The sequence below is a fragment of the Rhagoletis zephyria genome, unplaced genomic scaffold, assembly GCF_001687245.7.
Source record: "Rhagoletis zephyria isolate East Lansing unplaced genomic scaffold, Rhagoletis_zephyria_1.1 Rzeph_scaffold_00009, whole genome shotgun sequence".
Lineage (NCBI taxonomy): Eukaryota > Metazoa > Arthropoda > Insecta > Diptera > Tephritidae > Rhagoletis > Rhagoletis zephyria.
In genome coordinates, this window is record NW_016157093.1 from 335,017 (window position 1) to 354,290 (window position 19,274).

General features: G+C 33.4%; 1 protein-coding gene across 6 annotated transcripts in view; it reads right to left on the reverse strand.

Moving 5' to 3' along the window:
- Window positions 1-19,274, reverse strand: part of Oatp30B (Organic anion transporting polypeptide 30B) — a 109,783-nt gene that overhangs the window by 57,761 nt on the left and 32,748 nt on the right. For 3 of the 6 annotated variants that reach the window (XM_017609429.1, XM_017609405.1, XM_017609386.1), the window contains one exon: window positions 3,668-3,711. The exons of 1 other annotated variant lie outside the window; for it this stretch is intronic. The gene's annotated coding sequence lies outside the window, so the exon portion shown is untranslated. Of the gene's footprint in view, window positions 1-3,639; window positions 3,712-4,867; window positions 4,874-14,364; window positions 14,379-19,274 lie in introns of those variants that run through there. 2 more of the 6 variants (XM_017609395.1, XM_017609390.1) reach the window with 2 other exon arrangements.

Sequence of the window (19,274 nt, forward strand, 5' to 3'; positions counted from 1 at the left end):
GTTTCGCAAACCCAATTGCTGCGAACGGCGACGAATCGACATTTCACGGTCTTCAGCAACACTCTCAGAAACAGACGCAATATTCTCTTCTGTACGCACTGTACGCATTCGTGTGGTTGGTTTAATGTCCAATAAAGTAAACTGAGTGCGAAACTTGGTCACAATCGCATTAATTGTTTGCTCACTTGGTCGATTATGTAGACCATAAATCGGACGTAAAGCGAACCGAACACTGATTTTGGTAATAAAATTCAATGATTTGCAAGCGTTGCTCGTTAGTAAGTCTATTCATGATGAAATGTCAAAGCATACTGAGCATCTTTCTCTTTGACACCATGTCTGAAATCCCACGTGATCTGTCAAATACTAATGCATGAAAATCCTAACCTCAAAAAAATCACCCGTTAGTTAAGCAAATAATAATGAGGCCTAGAACACGTTACCACTAAGAGCGATTACCGATTTCTTTCTAGGATATGTATGTATTGTGCGATACGCTACGATTGTGTGCTTAACTGCGCGCTCTGCCCATGTACGCATTCGCATTCGCAAAATATTTATATCATTTAATGCGAATGCGAATGTGTAAAATGATGCGAATCATTCGCATAACGAATGTCGATAGTAATAGCACTTGTGTTTCTAGGTCGAAAACTTCCGTACATGAGTGGAGGCTTTGATTTGATTTTATGTACATTGGTGTGTGGGGTGGGGGTGACAATCAAACAATTCATTCATTACATAATAAAAACAATATGATCGAGGGCTTAAAGGAATATTAAGTGCTAGGGTTCAGCAAAACCTTGATTCCGTTGTGCGATTGCTCTAACAGAAAGGATTTAATCTTAGCTTAGAATACATGAAAATTTCTAATAACACGCAGCGAATAAAGAATATCTTTAAAGCCTTGTGTAGTACATATGTCTTACCGGCAGAATTCTGAGCTCTCTAAACAATTCCATGGAGTCGTGAAATCGATTAACATTACAAATTTTCCTGATAACAAATTTTTGAATAGTCAAAAGAGATCGAATTTTGTTGAAAGATGCTCCGCCCCAACAGCTTATACCATATTGAAGTTTAGAATGGACTAGAGCGCGTGAAATAGGATGTAAGGTTAAGTCATCATTATCCGCAAATTATGCGATAACTTAAAGTTTTATAAAATTTATTTTATTCCTGTGAACATTATTGACTACATTGTAGTACGTACCTCAAATATGTATTTTATTCCTAAAAATATCATATCTCCGAAAAAATAGCTACATACTAGGGGTTCAGCTTGCTTGTAGTTCAAAGTGTATTTTTTTCTTGTGAAAAAGGATAAAAAAATATAGTATCTATTTGCAAAATTTAATTTCGATAAAATTTTTATAAAAAATATATATCTAAATAAAAAATGTATAATTTTATCATCCTACCTTGAAATGGCAACAATTGAAAAAATGTTTGAAGTCAATTAATTTTTAACAAGGTTGTAGGCACGTCAATAAAAATCCCCAGATATTAATTCTCATCTAAAAAAAAAACTAAATAGCTTATAAGGCGGCAAAAAATTTTTTTCGAACCCAAAAAATACGGGTCGCATTATTCGGACCAACAACCAACGTATTCCAGTTTCATCGAAATTCAAAAACATGCCCGCTCCTAACCGGTTGTCTTGAAATTAAAAGCATCTAAGTTAAACTAAACTTTTATAGTTTAATTTTATTTAAAAAAAAGCTAACAAGGACTATAATTACATAAAAAAATTAACGTAATAGTTGATTCAAATAAAAAAGTTAAGTTAAAATTCGACTGGCCGTGAGACTTGAAGTAACGACCACGCGGTCTGTCGGTTACACTTTTGATCACGTCAACTGCGCCGTTATGCTATAATTTATAATTTCAAGCTTGGTAACCTGAGAGGAAACTGACTTATTGAACACCGGCATTAGTCTGTCGTCCTCCCTAGCTACATTATATTTATGATCAACGCATGCCCGCATCCCATGACTCTATGAGTTTAAACATAGAGCTTAATGTGCACGCAATACTAAACGGCAGTTCCGATGGAGGATGGTGGTTCGGTACTTGGCGGGTAAGAGGGTTAGTGGGTTAAAGTCTCACACTGGCGACGGTTTATATTTAAGGCCTAAATGCTTCATCCTCGTAAAAACCTATTGCTTTTATGTTTCTAAATCCATACAAAAATAACTTCTCAATACATATCAATGCACACATACATTTCTAGACACAAGTGTGCAATTGTGTGCATTCACGATGGCACTAGCCGAGGTTAATAATCTCTGGGTCACATAAGAAATCAATAAATCGGTGCTCTATAGAAATGCATATCACATACTCCTACATGTAGGTATGTATGTACAGTGACGGTCAAAAATGGATGAATGATGGTTCATGCTTTAACAAGAACTATATAAATCACACTTTACTTTATACATAACTTAGAAAAATTCCATAAATTTGTATCTAAATTTCGTGCTTTTTAACCAGAATTTTTAGAAATTTTTTGGGTATGCAGTTAACAAGCTTAAGCTCTAGTAAAATAAGTGCAAGTTTTGAGAGTCTAAAAAATCGCATTGGTTTTTAATTTTTTTTTTTCTGACGGCTTTTTCGGTTTTTTTTCATTTAAAAAGCGAAATTTAGGAAAACTAGCGTTGACTTTTTTTATTTTTATCGCAAAAGATCTTGCGCATATTTTTCCACATAAAATTCATGTTTCACGCTGTCAACAAAAAAAAAAAATTATCAAAAATCAATGCCGCTCAAAACTTGCACTTATTTCACTAGAATTCTATAAGCTTGTTAAGCATACCCCGAAAATATCTAAAAATTCTGGTTCAAAAGCTCAAAATTTAGATAAAAATTTGTGGAATTTTTCTAAGTTCTGCATAAAGTTTGAAAGTGTGAAAGTGTTAAAGCATGAACCATATTTTTATAAAAAAATATCAAAAAAATTCTAGCTTGAAAAACATTAAAAATATTAAAAACGAACACCATTCATCCATTTTTGACCGCCACTGTATGTATACTTATGGTCAGACATGCAATAAGTATTATAAAGGCAAAGCATTCAACGATAAGTACAAAATTTTAAATAAATATACTCGCACATATAGTTACATACATACATACATACATGTATAGCACATGACATTGTACTGATACAAAATAGTCCTATCTAAAATCATCCTATTCATTGCATTAATAAGTAACTTTTTGTGTAGTCTTGTAATTGCACAGTTGTTCGTATTTTCTTGTTTATTTTCTTATTTGCACACGTATTTAGTGCGTCGCACAGTGTAACGTACCCATATATTGAGTGGCCAAAAGTAGAAGTGAGTGGCCAATAGTAGGAGTTGTCGTAGATCAATGAAATTTTTCACAGAGATTTTGTAGGCATATATTAAGAAAAATTTTAAATTTGAGTAAAATCGGATGTAGGACACGCCTACCTCCCATAGAACTGGAAACTAAAAACATAGGTTTCATATACCAAATTGAGTAAGATTGCAGCAAAATTTAATATTTGTGCAAGATTTGATGATATCTTTAATAATCATGTAAATTTGTAAAATTGGTTCATGCATGCACCTATGCATTTAAATTCACGTTTACATAAAAAGTTATACCTACCGAATGTAAGCAAGCTTGGTATACTCACGTGTATTGATAATATGATTCAAATCGTTTCACTGTCACACCCACCTGTAATAAAAAAAATTATATATTTTAAATGATTGTAAGTGTAAAATAATTAACAGAAGATATCATTTGAAAACAACATATGTAGGTATAAAATGGCCTAGAAAATATTTTATTTTATAAACTCTAAACTTTTTGAAAATCGAAAAAATAGTATACACAAAAAATTTGGAAAAATATTTCGGTTGTGTTTATACTCGAGCAAAAAATTTATCAAAATTTGCCGACTTCATTTTTACTAAGTTTGGCCGCACTTGTTGCACTGTGCGTCGTAGCATCTACTCGAATCTTCTTTTAAGACTTCAAAATGTCCGCAACGTTATCAGCTTTTGCTTTTATGGAGTTCATAAAATATTTACGTCAAACACGAATCGTTTAGGCAACAACAATACCCAGATGTCATAGATGCTTTTAGATTAAAGTTAGAGATCCAGGGAGCGGGATGGAGTCAATATTCGTCTTTTTAGTTAGCTAATAGCACGGACAGCGTTACAACAACGTATGTATTCAATCAATTGTTGGTGTTATTATTCTACTTGATACTGCTTCTCTGCAAAGTCTAAAATCGTAATTTTAATAATTTTTCAGTTATGCCTAATGATATCAAACAAAAACAACTTTGAACAATTTCTTTTTTTCTACTCTCAATTTTATATGATTTTAAAATGTTGGCGAACTTCAAAAAAAAAATCATGGCCGACGAATTGAGAGAACGGTTTTACCTTACTATGTTTTTATCATGGATAATACCTGTAACACAGTGTAGACAGTGTGCCAAGTAATGTCAATATTCATACCTGAACTGATCTGTTTGTGATAGTTGTTTATTTCAATTAATCCTCAGATAACACATGTTTAAAAAAACACAAATTTTTGTTGTGTAATTAAAATTGATCATAATCGCAAAGATAAATTCCTACTACTTAATTAAATAAAATTTAATTTCGTTCATTCTTTCTATTTCCACATTGGATAGATTTGGCACTGGTATTTGCTTTGACGGAACTGATTCCGGATGCAATCGTTTACGCTTTAGGCTCGTACTAGAAAGGTCGGGGGTTTTAAAATGATTCTCACAAATACGGACTGTTGGTGGCAAAGACATGTGGCAAGCTAGCTCCCACTGTCGTTCGGTACGATGAACACGGAGTCACCATACTTCGCACTCTTGCATAAAAAACACTGGGGCATTATTAGTTTTTTCGCTTTCGATATTTATTTTTTGTTAACAGTCTTCTGTTCACGATTTCAAAAAAATTTAAATTCAAACTACCAAAAAGATTAAAGAAAGTGACAACAAATTTCAAAATTTTAACTAGCACGCAATTGTCAAATATGGATATGAGAAAAATTAAACGTCATTCCTTGGCACACTGTATACACTGTGACCTGTAATTATTGTACTATGCCACGGGTTCTACCTTCCAATGTTTTTATCATTTGAGAAAGATGCTTTAAAGTGACGCATTAAATTATTTGAAACTTTTAAATTTTATTCCATTTATTAATTCCAATTGATGCAGAAACGTTGTAGCAATGAACTCATTTCGTTTGAGCCAAATTTTTTAAGACGATTACAAATGTGTGTATGATTATATTCATAAATATGTAATTGGCGTATGTATGTACATCTCACCAGTGAACGAATTTGTCACATGGCGACCTTAATGCAAGCAACCGTAAAGAAAAATTACCAAAAGCAGACCAAATAAAAAGATCGCAAAAAAAATTAACACGCGACTCGCTCGTTGAAATCCAAAGCGTGAAAAGAAAAATTAAAAAAACTTAAATCACACGAAATTGTACATTAAGGTGGTCAAAAAAAAATTTAAAACTAACAAATCATTTCCGAACAAGGCTAGTTTTATGCAAATATTCGAAAACTCATAATACACTTTTTTTTGAAAACAGACGTCAATTAAAAACAAATTTACTGTTGTCTGTGGTTTGCAACTAATCGAAGAATATACAGTTTTGCTGTTCATTAGACTGCATCACCAAAAAAAGTTTCGGTTTTTCCGCCGGGATTACAAAATCTATTATATTTTAAGACGTCCACCAAAATATTTCGAAAAAATATTAAGATTTAAGTGAGCTGAACCGATTTGAAAATACTTCCAAGAATGGAGTTTTTTATGAATAAATATAGTTTCTTAAAGGACATTTTGAAAAAAGTCCCCTCAGATGACAAAACAGATTAAGCTTAAAAAATCTGTATAAAAATATTTAAAAATATTTTCAAGGGAATCGTAAGATAGAGTTTTTTGATGCCGTTTTTTTACTTTTTTTAATGATTGATTCACGAAAAACTTGAAAAACTGGGCCGAAACCATGATTCAATAATAAAAGGTTTGCTCAAAAAGCAGTTTTCTCGCTCCCTCTTGACAAAATCGCCTCCCTTAGCAAGGCACTGTGTGTGGGTTCGTGTGTGTGTGCAAAGCTTTTGTAAGGGAGCTAAGGGAGTGTCAAAACTCTAATGTCAATACTGAGCAAACCTTTAATTATTGAATCATGGGCCGAAACTATTCTGATTTAGGCTTATGGGTTCTCAGTAGGAAGATATTTTCACACTGTTTTTATTTCTGTCCAAAAAAAAGTCATTCGTGTCCCAAATGTTTTTTTTTTTTTCAAATACCAACACATTTTTATTCTACTTCACGTTCGTTCATCCTACCTTTCTCTTTCATCCTCTGAATGAGTTTATTAGCAAAGAAATAAAAAGGGTGAGAAAATACCTTGCCAATGACGCCTCTGAAGTCTAAATCGAAAGAGTTTAAGTTCAGCGATTCAAGTTTTTCTTATACCAATATTTGAAAAAAGTTAAAAGCGGCATCAAAAATCTCATCATTACGATTCCGTTAAAATTTTTTAAAATTTTTTTTCTTATATTTTATGCAAATTTTTAAGTTTAAGCCGTTTTGTCATTTGAGAGGATTTAAAAAAAAAAAAAATCTTTAAGAAACTATTTTTGTTAAAAAAAAACTCCATTTTTAGGGGTATTTTCAAATCGGTCCAGCTCACGTAAATTTTAATATAAAATTAGACCCGTTTTTTTGTTTGTATGGGTAGTGATGCAGTCTACTGTTCATGCTTGGCAAGCATACGGGTATATTTTTGAATATGCACATTCGTTCACAATTTTCATTTCTGAACACTTTTCATTAAGTACCAAATTTCCGTTGTTAAAAATAACACCAAAGAAAAAGATTGTTCTTTCACTAACATATGCTGCCAAAATTAAAACTTGGTCCTTAGCTAACAGTAAGCGAGGGAGAAAAGTATGTAATTTCGGACGCCTTGGATACCCGGCCTTCTGCTGCTTCATTTTTAAAGGTACCCGGTCATCAGAGAAAGCGAAGCCGGCCAAGTGTTCGGACAGAAATCAAGATGTCTAGTAATGGCGATAACATCTGTTTTGCCGATATCGACGTTTGGATAAATTCTTTAAAGGCGTAGAAGTTGGATACTATTCCATGGACCTTAATCCCAAGCCGACACTTGTACCAGTATTTGGCGTACACAAGACCAATGGTTATTTCGATTCTTCCAAAAAATGTTGCCATTCCCTGGTGCAAAATGTGTTTGATGTTACAGTCAACTATTTTAAAGAGCATGTTTTTTGCCTTCTTGTTCGTGTTCAGCTCACGCATTTCATAATATTGTCGTTTTAAACAACCATCTGATATTCAGGGCAACCATCTCCGCAGACAAATCTTCAAAGGGCAGAGAATGTGCCTTGTTTGCCTTATAAGAGTACGACATTTTAAGAAACGAACACAACGATAGGGACAATCAAAGGGCGACATTTTTTGGTAGAAACGAAATCACCATAAGAAGCAAAGCCATATTTTTTAATTTTTCCTATTTCACGTTTAGTTGAAATGTTTAAAAATTTATATTTTGGACCATCGAGCAGTGGGTCGGATTGCTTTTTTAACAGTGATAAATGTAAAAGTTCACGATTATCATCCTAAGGTTGCTGTTTTTGTAATGCGTTTTTGTAATGGTATTCTCACATTTCTTGTCGCATTTCGTTTATAGTTACTTTCTAGAACAGTTCAACACCTGCGGCAACATGCGAAGATTTATCTTGGGATATCTTTTTTTAAAGCGTTTAAAGAGCTCAGTTTCTGGAATACTGAGAGTAAAATTTTCATCATAAAATCTGTTTCCAATTTCTTTTCGATCAAAGAGCAGAATTTAAAACGGCCTGTATTACCCAGTGTCGTATCGGGAACAAATCCCTTAATGTAGCGCAATAAGTTCCATTCTTTCAATAGATGAACACAGTATTAAGAGTAGTATTTATCGTCTTTTTCCCGTTATGAGATCAGCTACTCGGTCTACCTTTTGTTTTGATCCATCAATTTCAGGCAACAGTTTATCGCCCCAATGCAGGAGAAATGGCCTTTTGCCGAACTTGCACATTCTAGAACGCCGTATTGGAGAAATTGTGGATTTAACAATATTGTGATCCAATGCGTTTGTTATATTTCCAGAGACATGTAGTGCACGCCTATCAGAAATATTTGCCCGATCCAACGCTGCAACAACTGCCGCTGATTTGAATGAATTTTTTCGCTTTTGCGAATTGTCCACAGTAGCAGGATTGGGAGGATTTGGCTCTGGCACCTTAAATTCTTTTTAGCTTTCACACGTTTGTGTCGAAAATGGGGATGAAATAATAAATTTTTCCGTTTCTAGGTGATTGTCTTCACACTCTTTTCTTTGCCTTCTGAGAAGGACTTGCGTTCCTCGCAATGATGATATTGAACCATGCGTTAGACATCAATACCTCTGACTTTAGCTCCGCCTTGCTTTAGAAGGCCGGTTTGACAGATAAGTTGAATGGATGACATCATCATTCAAGTCTTGCTAAATAGAATGCAAGGAAAGCAAAATCATGGGCAACTCCCAACTTTCGCGCTTTGGCAATCAGCTATTTACATGTATCTTTTCTTGTGGGCTTGCATTTGAATTTAATGACTAAAATAAGGTTAAAATGAATTGGTTTGTACTTTGTAATATGACAGCTGAGTCAGCTGTTTTGCGCACGGAGTTGTAAAAAGCTGAAGGTAAACCAAAAAACCCAGTATAAAATAGAAATGGCAAAAAATCAGTACATTTTTGTTTGAATTATCGTGACTGGAGAAACTGTGAAAATTTGAAGAATTTGAGCGAACAGTGGCTTCTGCAATAAGGCCGAGTGATGTGCAAGTTGTTCCGGGAAGTTTTAGGAAAACGGATTTCCCATACAATTTTGGGCCACCTTAATTTACATGTAAAAACTAATACAATATGTAACTACAGAAATATGTACGGATTTATATACATATGTATTAGAGCGGGTCAAATTTTTTGCATCAAAGGCACTTCGCGATTATGGTTATTTGGGTAATTTCAATCATTTTCGCCTAAGAAACCATATGTCTAAAATGGATTTCGAGCCAGCGATTTTTCTATCTAGTTTTTTTTTTTTCAAAAAGGGGCTCACCTGTTGAAACAGCTGTATTGAACACTAGCCAAAATGTGTATCTGGGTTTTTTTGGGGTCGAGGAATCTATTTCTGGCATTAATTTTTTCTTTTGAGGGCCGCCAGAGGGCGCTTCCGTACTTTTTTTTTTGATTTTTACGCCTTTTTTCCGAAAATCGACAACATTGTTGCGAAAATCCACGAAATTTGACTCTCTCATAATGCAGTTTCAATTTTTAAATAGTCTAAAATGTTCAGCGTTGAAAATTAGGGAAGGGAAGTGTATTCATGCACAACTTATAGCGATTTTATTCAATTTAGGACAAAAAATTCGTGTTTTTTAACCGACTTCCAAAAAAGGAGGAGGTTATNTTTTTTTTTTATGTATGTTACCGCATAACTTTGGACCACGTCAACCGATTTCGAAATTTTGCATCGGAAAGGTAGTGTCTCAGAGGTGGTCCCATACTAATCTGGTTAAGATCCGATCAGCGGATCATGAGATATATTTATATATATATATATTTTTTTTTATATGAGAGTTGAAGTCGGTTTGTTTTTTTTTTAAATTACTAGTTTTCATTTGTTATCTGAATTTTACAAAAAAAAAATTCTTATTTTAATATAATTTCTTTTTATTCAAAAATTCAACTTAAAAAATAAAAACATATGAAATGTAAATGAAAAAAAACATAAACAATTTCTAATGCTTCAATTTTTAAACACGTATAACGTATTTTTTTATATTATGTTGGTAATACTGTTAATCGACATATTGTATGAAAAATGACATGTATGACAGCATGCTTTTTCATTTTCATACTGTGTTTAATATGTAAATTAAAAAAAAATTTAAAAATTAAAATTCTCAACGCTGAACATTTTAGGCTATTTAAAAATTGAAATGCGTTATCAGAAAGTCAAATTTCGTGGATTTTCGCAACAATGTTGTCGATTTTCGGAAAAAAGCGTTAAAATCCGAAAAAAACTACGGAAGCGCCCTCAAAATAAAAAATGTATGCCAGTAATGGATTCCTCGACCCCAAAAACCCCCAGATGCACATTTGGGCTAGTTTTCAATACAGCTGTTTCAACAGGTGAGCCACTTTTTGAAAAAAAACTATATAGAAAAAATCGCTGGCTCGAAATTCATTTTAGACCTATAGTTTCTTGACCAAAAATGCTTGAAATTACCCAAATAATCATAATCGCGATGTGCCTCTGTTAATTTGTTTGGGCCCCTACAAATCGACCCGCCCTAATATGTATGTAACTAGGTATATAATAAAACTATATTTTATGTACATTAGGGTGGTTCAAAATAAGTAAAGTCGGAATTTTAATGTTCTCACCGCCTAAGATCGTTCTGTATCGAAAAGAATATACCCCTATTTTTTACCTCGCTTTTATTAGCTGGGATAGCTATGTAATAATAATGCGCCTAAAAGATGCAACAATTTACATTATCAAGTTACATACCTGATGAAAGTACGAATGGGAATGGAATTGCTTTAAGTTTCCAATTTAAAGGTACCTGATGACAGTACGAGTGTAAATTCCGAAGATTGATTTCGCGTGTTATTCTATTCGTTATAATAGTTTTAAAATCAATTGAATTTAAGACTAAAAATATGAACACAAAATTATAGTTTAAAAAACTAAAACTCGCTTGTATTACAATGTGAACTAAAACGTAAAAAAATATTTATAGAAATAGAGATTTCGTTTGAGAGGAATAGGAAGTTCCCTAACTTAATTTAATTAAACTTTTAGAGCCAACCTAAAAAATCAATAAAGTAATTGACAATAAAATTAATTTTACCGGAAAACAAAGCATGGGGTGCATCTTTGATTTTATAGTCCTGCCATTAACAATATTTAATATTAATAAGCTGAAAATGAGAAGTTCAAAACAATTGATATCAAGCACCCAACGTTTTGTTTTCCGGTAAAATTAATTTTACTGTCAATTACCTTAACCATATTTTGGGTTAGTTTTAAAAGTATAATTAAACCAAGTTAGGGAACTTCCTATTCCTCTTAAATGAAAACTGTATTTCTATAAATAATTTTTTAATTTTTAGTTCACATTGTAGTAAAAGCGAGTTTTTAGTTTTTTAAACTATAATTTTTTTATTTTGAAATCAAAAAATATTTAGAGAGCACTCAAAGTTTCCCATGAACAAAAACAACTTTTCGCAGAAATGGTACGGAATTCTAAAAAATCAAAAACTCTGGATCTCTTCAGAAGGCTTCCAATAACAATACCCACTTGTTTATTTAACCATTTTTTAATACTAAAGACTTTCCATTTATCCCCCATAGCATTTTCTGAGGGTTTTGGTGGACCTATAAAATATAGTTACTATAAAAAAATAGTTAAACCAATAATTAGGTATTATTATTGGGAATTTCCTGAAGAGAAGCAGACTTAAAATACAAGGAAAACTTTGCGCGCTTTGAGCGACCTCATAATAGTGGTATTCGCGTGGTATTCTGTGTATTCGCTGTATCCTGCGTAAGTTTAAATAGAAGAGCGTGTGGTTGTTGTTGCATGTGTATTTGATGTACCGCTAGCAACAACAAACCACACGCTCATGCAGTTACGATTACACAACATACAACGAATACACATAAGAGCGAATTCCCCTAATATTTTTTGATTTCATATGTACATATATTTTGTTCAGTACAGAACAATCCTAGGGGGTGAGAGCATAAAAATTCCGACTTCACTTTTTTCCACATGCATTTTTGGACCACCCTAATGTACATACATACATTTGGTGCAACTTAAGTGGGTTTAGCAACAACAGCAACTGTAATTAGATGAAGCAAACAACCCAGTGGCTGGTTTAAGCGATTGAACTCGTATTTTAGCTGAATCATCAGATCAACAATCAACAATGAAAATTTTAGAGAGACAAAGAATTCGCTTCAGCTTAGCATTGAGGAAAGGTGCAGTTATAAGTGGCTGAAGAAATTAATAACCAGCTAGCAGAGAACTGGTTTTCCGGCGGTTAGTGTATTTCTCGAAGCCATTCCTCAAAGACATTCAAATACATACATACATACATAAATATGTAGTAACACAATAAACTAAGTTATGGAATAATTTGTTGCTTTGGATTTTTTTAGAAGTCACCTCACCATTGCATTGGTAGCCCAAACGCTCGCACCTCCATAGGAACAAAGTAAAGTCAGTTTCATTAAATTCACACTGCAGGGTGGAGATTTTGTTTTGGAATATACTAAATACTAGAGACCCAAAATAATTGTTATTGTTTTCATCTTTGTATAATAAATATTTACGAGAAATATATTTTTTCCTCTCGCGGGACGATTATTTTTAGATGGAAATTATTAACGTTTTCTCTCAGTAATCATATGGGACTTTTATTTTTTATTTTCTCTGCTAAATACTAGTTTCTAACACGATTGAGAGAATACAAAGGTTGCGCCGATCTCGGACCGCTATTCCTCTCTTAACGAATTTGACAGAATCGTTGTTTGCATGACGTCACACTGGTGCAACTTGTTTACATTTTCCTTGCAACATTTTTTCTTCTTCTTCCATTCTTGCTCACGTTTTGGCATTTCTCTCTCGCAATTGCACCAGTGTGACGTCACACAAAAGTTATTCTCAAAAATCCTCTCTGATCGGCGCAATCTTGTATTCTATCATTCTTGAGTTTCTAGCTTAGTGTTAGCCAGGCAGAGAGAGCTTTTTTACTTTTCCAACCGTATATGAAATGTCTTGGAAAGCCCAAAAAAGCTCGGCACGTGTTTCGATGAAGTGGCCAACTGTGGACAAAAGCCCGCATTGTAACTCGCATATCACTGCGGTTGCCAACAAGATAACTAAAACATTCCATGCAGGACAAAGGATCCATAGTAAAAAAGGGATATATTTCCCAAACTGCCGTCCTGGTATCATTAAATACACATTATACGCGTGGATAAAAGCCAAGGTTTGGAATTCATCGCTAATGGCGTGCCTTCTTTAGCCAAACCAACTATAAAGCTCTCATACTACGCTACAAAGTCAAATGATGGAAGGAGGAAAATTCAGACCAAGATTTAGCACAATTTTCAATTAGGAAAACACGGGAACCACGGGGCACTATGACAACTTTATGAATTCAAATTAGTGAAATAATTTAAAGTGTACCAGGTAACTGACGTCTTCATATTTGAAAGCAAAATTTTATTTTGTTATTATTTTTTCTTTAATTTCTGGTATTAACCCTTGGTTTTGTTGCATACCTCTGTCCAATTTCGGTCTAGATCCTCATCCCTCCGGACTGAAAACAACCGAAACATTCTGGACAAAAAATAAAATAAAAAATCAACCGTAATTTGAATGCCATTTGAAACTTATACTTTGTTCCACTAAAATACAATGGGCTTCAAAACTTCATGCTCAGAATCTTTCTAGAAGATCTAATTAAAAAAGTTGGAAATTTTTACGAACGTTTCGATAACTTGATACACTCACTAAATAGTGATAACTCGTTAAATTCATGTAATTCTAGAAGTTTCGATAACCCGATATACTTTGAAAATTCTATAAATCGACAAGTTTTGATAACTCCCAACAAATTTCGATAAAGCAATAAATATCAATAACTCGATAATTTGAAAAAAATCGATACATCACGACCACTCAATAAGTTCCTTAACTCGATAAACTTCGATGGCTATAAATTTTGATCAGTCCATAAATATTTATAATTCAATAAATATCATAAAATGAAATTTTATTAACTTGATAAATTTCGATAATTTGATAAACTTTCATAACTCGTTAACTATGGGTATATTTCAAAAACCATCATTCTGCGTCTCGATAAATTTCGATAACTCAATAAATATGGATCAGTTTCAATAAATCGATACATTTCGATAACATAATAAACATGGATGTTCCGATAGCTATAAACTTCGGTGATAAGAGACTTGAAAACTTTCCATAACTAAATTTCAGAGGACAGGATATGTTTCGATTATTATCGAAATATTTAAATTAATTTTCTTACCATTTCAGTTATCTTAATTCTTATGTATTATATGTGTTCTTATTGTTTTAATTTTCGTCCTTATCTCCAATTTTGCCTTCATCATTTCTTACTTCATCTTCACATGTATCTTTATTACAAAGTTAATATTAATATATTAATAACATATACATACATAGGGGACCTAGATATTAAAAAAAAATAACATAATTTTTGGAAGGGGGAAAATAAAGATCAATTTCGCAGGTCTGCGTTATATACACATGTAAGTCATAAACTCATATCTACACTTTGGCGAAGTAAACCCACACACCGAAGCAAAACACTCACATGAAAACCGGAACAAGAACGTGTTTCTCCAAAATTTACATGTTTGCGTACACTTTTCGTTGAGCGCAGAACACCTGACGGTTCCCTAAGGTAAACTCACATGTCGACATGTGTCTGCAAACAAGATTCTAACAAAACACAGACCAGTGATAAATTTTGAATTATAAAACAAAAAAGAGAGACAAGAAACTATAAACAAAGCAAATAATAAAAAAAAATCTTTAGCAGCAAAAAATTGCAAATATCTAAGTTTTAACAAGACAGTTTGTATGCTAGCAAAAATGAACAACCGAAACCGCTAACACCGCACTTTACGCCAAATGTGACATAAAACGATCAGATAAAAGAAAAAATCATAAAGATCGTATATGAATAATTGTTTCTAAATAGAAAAACGTTAACAACATTCAAATGAAACAAAACTGAAAACCTTGACGTAGACGCCATGCGGACTTTGTCAGCTGCTTAGTTGACGCTAAGAAATGTTATTAAATATATAAAGGGTCTTCTGTTAGGTTCTAAGCAGGGCATGAATCACGTATGACGACAATCGTCTGAACGATATCGTGGCGAGATTGTGTTGCTTGATGAAAACCAAAAATTGTTTGATCGTTTCTGCGATATCGTCAACTCGATTCCAGTTTGGCTTCACGTAACAGTAATAGTAACACGTAACATCAACACAAATGCATAAATCAGTGCTTTTACTAGGTCGTTTTGTCAGTATCGTTGGAACGACTATCGTTTCAAAGTTACGTGATTCATGCCCAGAACATTTTTGGGTTTCAGATAATGGTATTTTGAATGTTACCAAAAAGGCTGCAGGGGCGTTTTATGCAAGGCAGGGACTTCATGGTAAAACTTGGAGAATATCGCCCAAATTAACGAATGTGTCTTTCAATACTGTTGTAGAACCCAATGATACATATACCGCACTGGCTTGGTGGCCAAAAGTTAACACATTCGCACACACACATATATATGTGTCAGATAGGTTTTCACATGGGACCGCCGACACAAATGTGTGACGCCGGCTTAACTTAATTAAATTATACCTCCGTTCACCGCCGCACAGTGGTCCAATCTGCTCTATTAGGGTAATTTAATTATTATATTAAGAACTAAGATAGATATCGGGATGAAATTTCGCACAAATTATGTCTGAATGACAAACAACTTCTGCTCATAAAATGGGCAAGATCTAATAGCGACCACGCCTACCAACCGTATAATTAAAAAATCGTAAAATTTTTCGTAAATTTCTGGTATATTTTTTAAGAACTTGCTCGCGGTTATAGATACCTGTAGCTCGTTTCTGTAACAATTCTCTACCAAAGCGAATTGAGATATGAATTCGTCGCGCTGTTCTCTACTGCTAATGAGTAGTAGAGAATGACGTATATTCTCTACCAGTAGAGAAATAATCGGTAGATAAAAGTTACAGAAACGAGCTACTGCATACCTTAAACTTTTTTAACTATTTGGGATGAATTAAAAATAGAAAGTCCGTTATGTACATATATACTGTATTGACGCCGGATCCGAATCAGCCACCTAATATATGTATGAAATAAAAAAAACTGCTAAAAGTCAGATCAAGCTTAACAACTTTTAGGGCCGTTTCCTCATCTAACCTTTAGATTACCGGCCACTTTATCGTCTCGGTATACGAGTTTTCGTTTTCTCATCAGCGCATTATTTTCTCAAATCGATAAATTGTTGCAACCTCTAAAAATGTGTACCCAACTTTAAATTTTGGTTCGGTTTTGGTTCATGAGTCAGATATGTTAGATATTTCAACCAAGGTTTTGGTTTTTGCTAACAGTTGCTCTTGCTCTATATTTGCTTATGTTGCATTGTCAACCTTTGAAATTATATGGCGAATGTAGTGAAGTTTCACTCTCGGAAATGTAGTGAAGTTTCGCCCTACGGAATAACAAATTTATTTTTACCGGTAAGATAAGAAAACCAAAATACTTTAAAGTGAGGAACAATTTGTCTGCCCTGTTAGTAAAGGCAACTTTACTGCGTACGTTAGAAAATGGCCCTCAGTAACTAAACGATACTGATGCTGTGATAAATTTGCGTCGAATACACCAACACACAAAAAAAATTTAGTGTGATATGCATTTGACCGGACCTGCCTATGGTTATGTATTTCGAGCCGCAGAATCCGAATTTGAAATCAGTTTGGCCAATATACCTCCTAGATTTCGAGAAAACTTCAAAACAAACTGTAAAAATAGTGAAAATTGGCAATAAAAAACGGTTTTTCGAAGTTTTCTCGAAATCTAGGAGGTGTATTGGCCAAACTGAATTCAAATTCGGATTCTGCGGCTCGAAATACATAACCATAGGCAGGTCCGGTCAAATGCATATCACACTAAATTTTTTTTGTGTGTCGGTATTATCTCCAGGCGAAATACCTTTAGGACTCTTCTTTGCCAGTATGAGCTTCTTACTAGCAGTACCTCTTTCTGGAGAAGCACTTAAAAGCTCATTAAGTAGCGTAGCTGAAGATCTAATTTTTAGTTCAGTGGCCAAAAAGAAATACATCTGGTTCGATAACTTTCGAAAGCTCATTAGCTTTCTTCATTTTAACTTTTTGGCAACAATCTTCAAAGATTTTAGCTGGCCTACCAGCAGAAAATGTCGGCTTACCAAACTTAGAATACACAAATTGTGACAAGTCTATTTCAAATTCGAGCCAATCTTTATTTGCAGTAACAAACCGCTCTCTTTTTCGGAAACCTTTTGCCCACTTTAGGTCCAAATTCTGAATTAACTTCGCACATATGATTTCAATTTAACAAATTTGATTCTATCACTAGATCCTAAACTGATATTCCCTGATACAAAATCCATTATTCCATCAAATCTTTAATTTTTGGGGGTCGACAGCCAAAAATCAAAAATTTCCTGTCTTGAAATTTTAGGAGTCATTTTGAAAATTTAAAATAAATGTATGGGTGCCGCAGCTAGCCGCAGAATTTTTTTGTAGATTCTATTAGTATATACATCAATTGAGAGAATAAGTTTAGTAAGTGATCTATATTCCGCCATATAAGAAAGATTTCTTCTACAAAGCAAACAAAAAATAATAATTTGGTACTCACCAAAAAGATTAAAACTTTATCAGCTCCAAAAAAATATGTGCGTCCACTTCGGTAATAATTTTCACATTTCCTGAATTTTCTTACTTAAAACAATGACGGAGAAAGAAATTAAGTTAAAAAAAAGTTGCTTTAAACAAGTTAATGAGCCTTAAAAATACTCAGTTTTCGTTGCACGCACAATTTCATTTTTCACTTATTGCTTACTATGACTTTTGGATACCGTTATATTTATATGAAGCCAAATTTTTTTCAAACAAAGTTGTATTTACTCTTAAGTATNATTCTATCACTAGATCCTAAACTGATATTCCCTGATACAAAATCCATTATTCCATCAAATCTTTAATTTTTGGGGGTCGACAGCCAAAAATCAAAAATTTCCTGTCTTGAAATTTTAGGAGTCATTTTGAAAATTTAAAATAAATGTATGGGTGCCGCAGCTAGCCGCAGAATTTTTTTGTAGATTCTATTAGTATATACATCAATTGAGAGAATAAGTTTAGTAAGTGATCTATATTCCGCCATATAAGAAAGATTTCTTCTACAAAGCAAACAAAAAATAATAATTTGGTACTCACCAAAAAGATTAAAACTTTATCAGCTCCAAAAAAATATGTGCGTCCACTTCGGTAATAATTTTCACATTTCCTGAATTTTCTTACTTAAAACAATGACGGAGAAAGAAATTAAGTTAAAAAAAAGTTGCTTTAAACAAGTTAATGAGCCTTAAAAATACTCAGTTTTCGTTGCACGCACAATTTCATTTTTCACTTATTGCTTACTATGACTTTTGGATACCGTTATATTTATATGAAGCCAAATTTTTTTCAAACAAAGTTGTATTTACTCTTAAGTATACAATATTCTTGCATATTTGATAAAAATTTTATTGAAAAATTACAAACAAAAAATTTAATTTGGACAACTGTGCGCCGTCTGCGAAAGCAGGTTGTTGGATACAGTATGGTCTATAGGAAGGTATGGCCCACGTTTGCGACAAGTGGTCTCGGGATTACAGCTACCTGTAAAGTATGAGATTATGTTTATTTACAGTGTACGTGTGAAAGTCTTTACCGACTTTAAGAGAGAAAATATTAACTTCATAGTGAAACAAATACTCAGAGGACGGTAAGTACATATATTTAGGCTTGTTTGAACATAATAAATTTGAACATAAAGGTCAAATATTGGGCCATGTTTCAGAGAATTTCACGCCCAAAATAAGCCATAATGCTACTATGTTTTCACCAAGACTTAATTTTATTTAAGCTTTGTATTTTTGAATAAAACCGAGTTAGGTAAAACCCTGAAGTTTAGCCTTTCACATAAATGTGACCCTTGTCCGCTCCACGACTGCTCAATGTAATAATTAGGGCTCACAATCTCATGCAAATGCATGTTTTTATTGGCATCTTTAAGGCCAGTATGCAGCTCTCAAGAAAACGGTCACGAAAATATATCCATTATTTCGAGAGTGTGTTCAAGGAATTTTGACATCTGATACTTCACCAACCTGTTGTAGCACTCTTTCCTCACGAAATAATGGAATGGGCATATATTTCTGTTGCAAACGTGGGTTGTCCTGTGCTCTTTTTCATAAACAAACTAGCAAATTTCTTAAGAACTGCG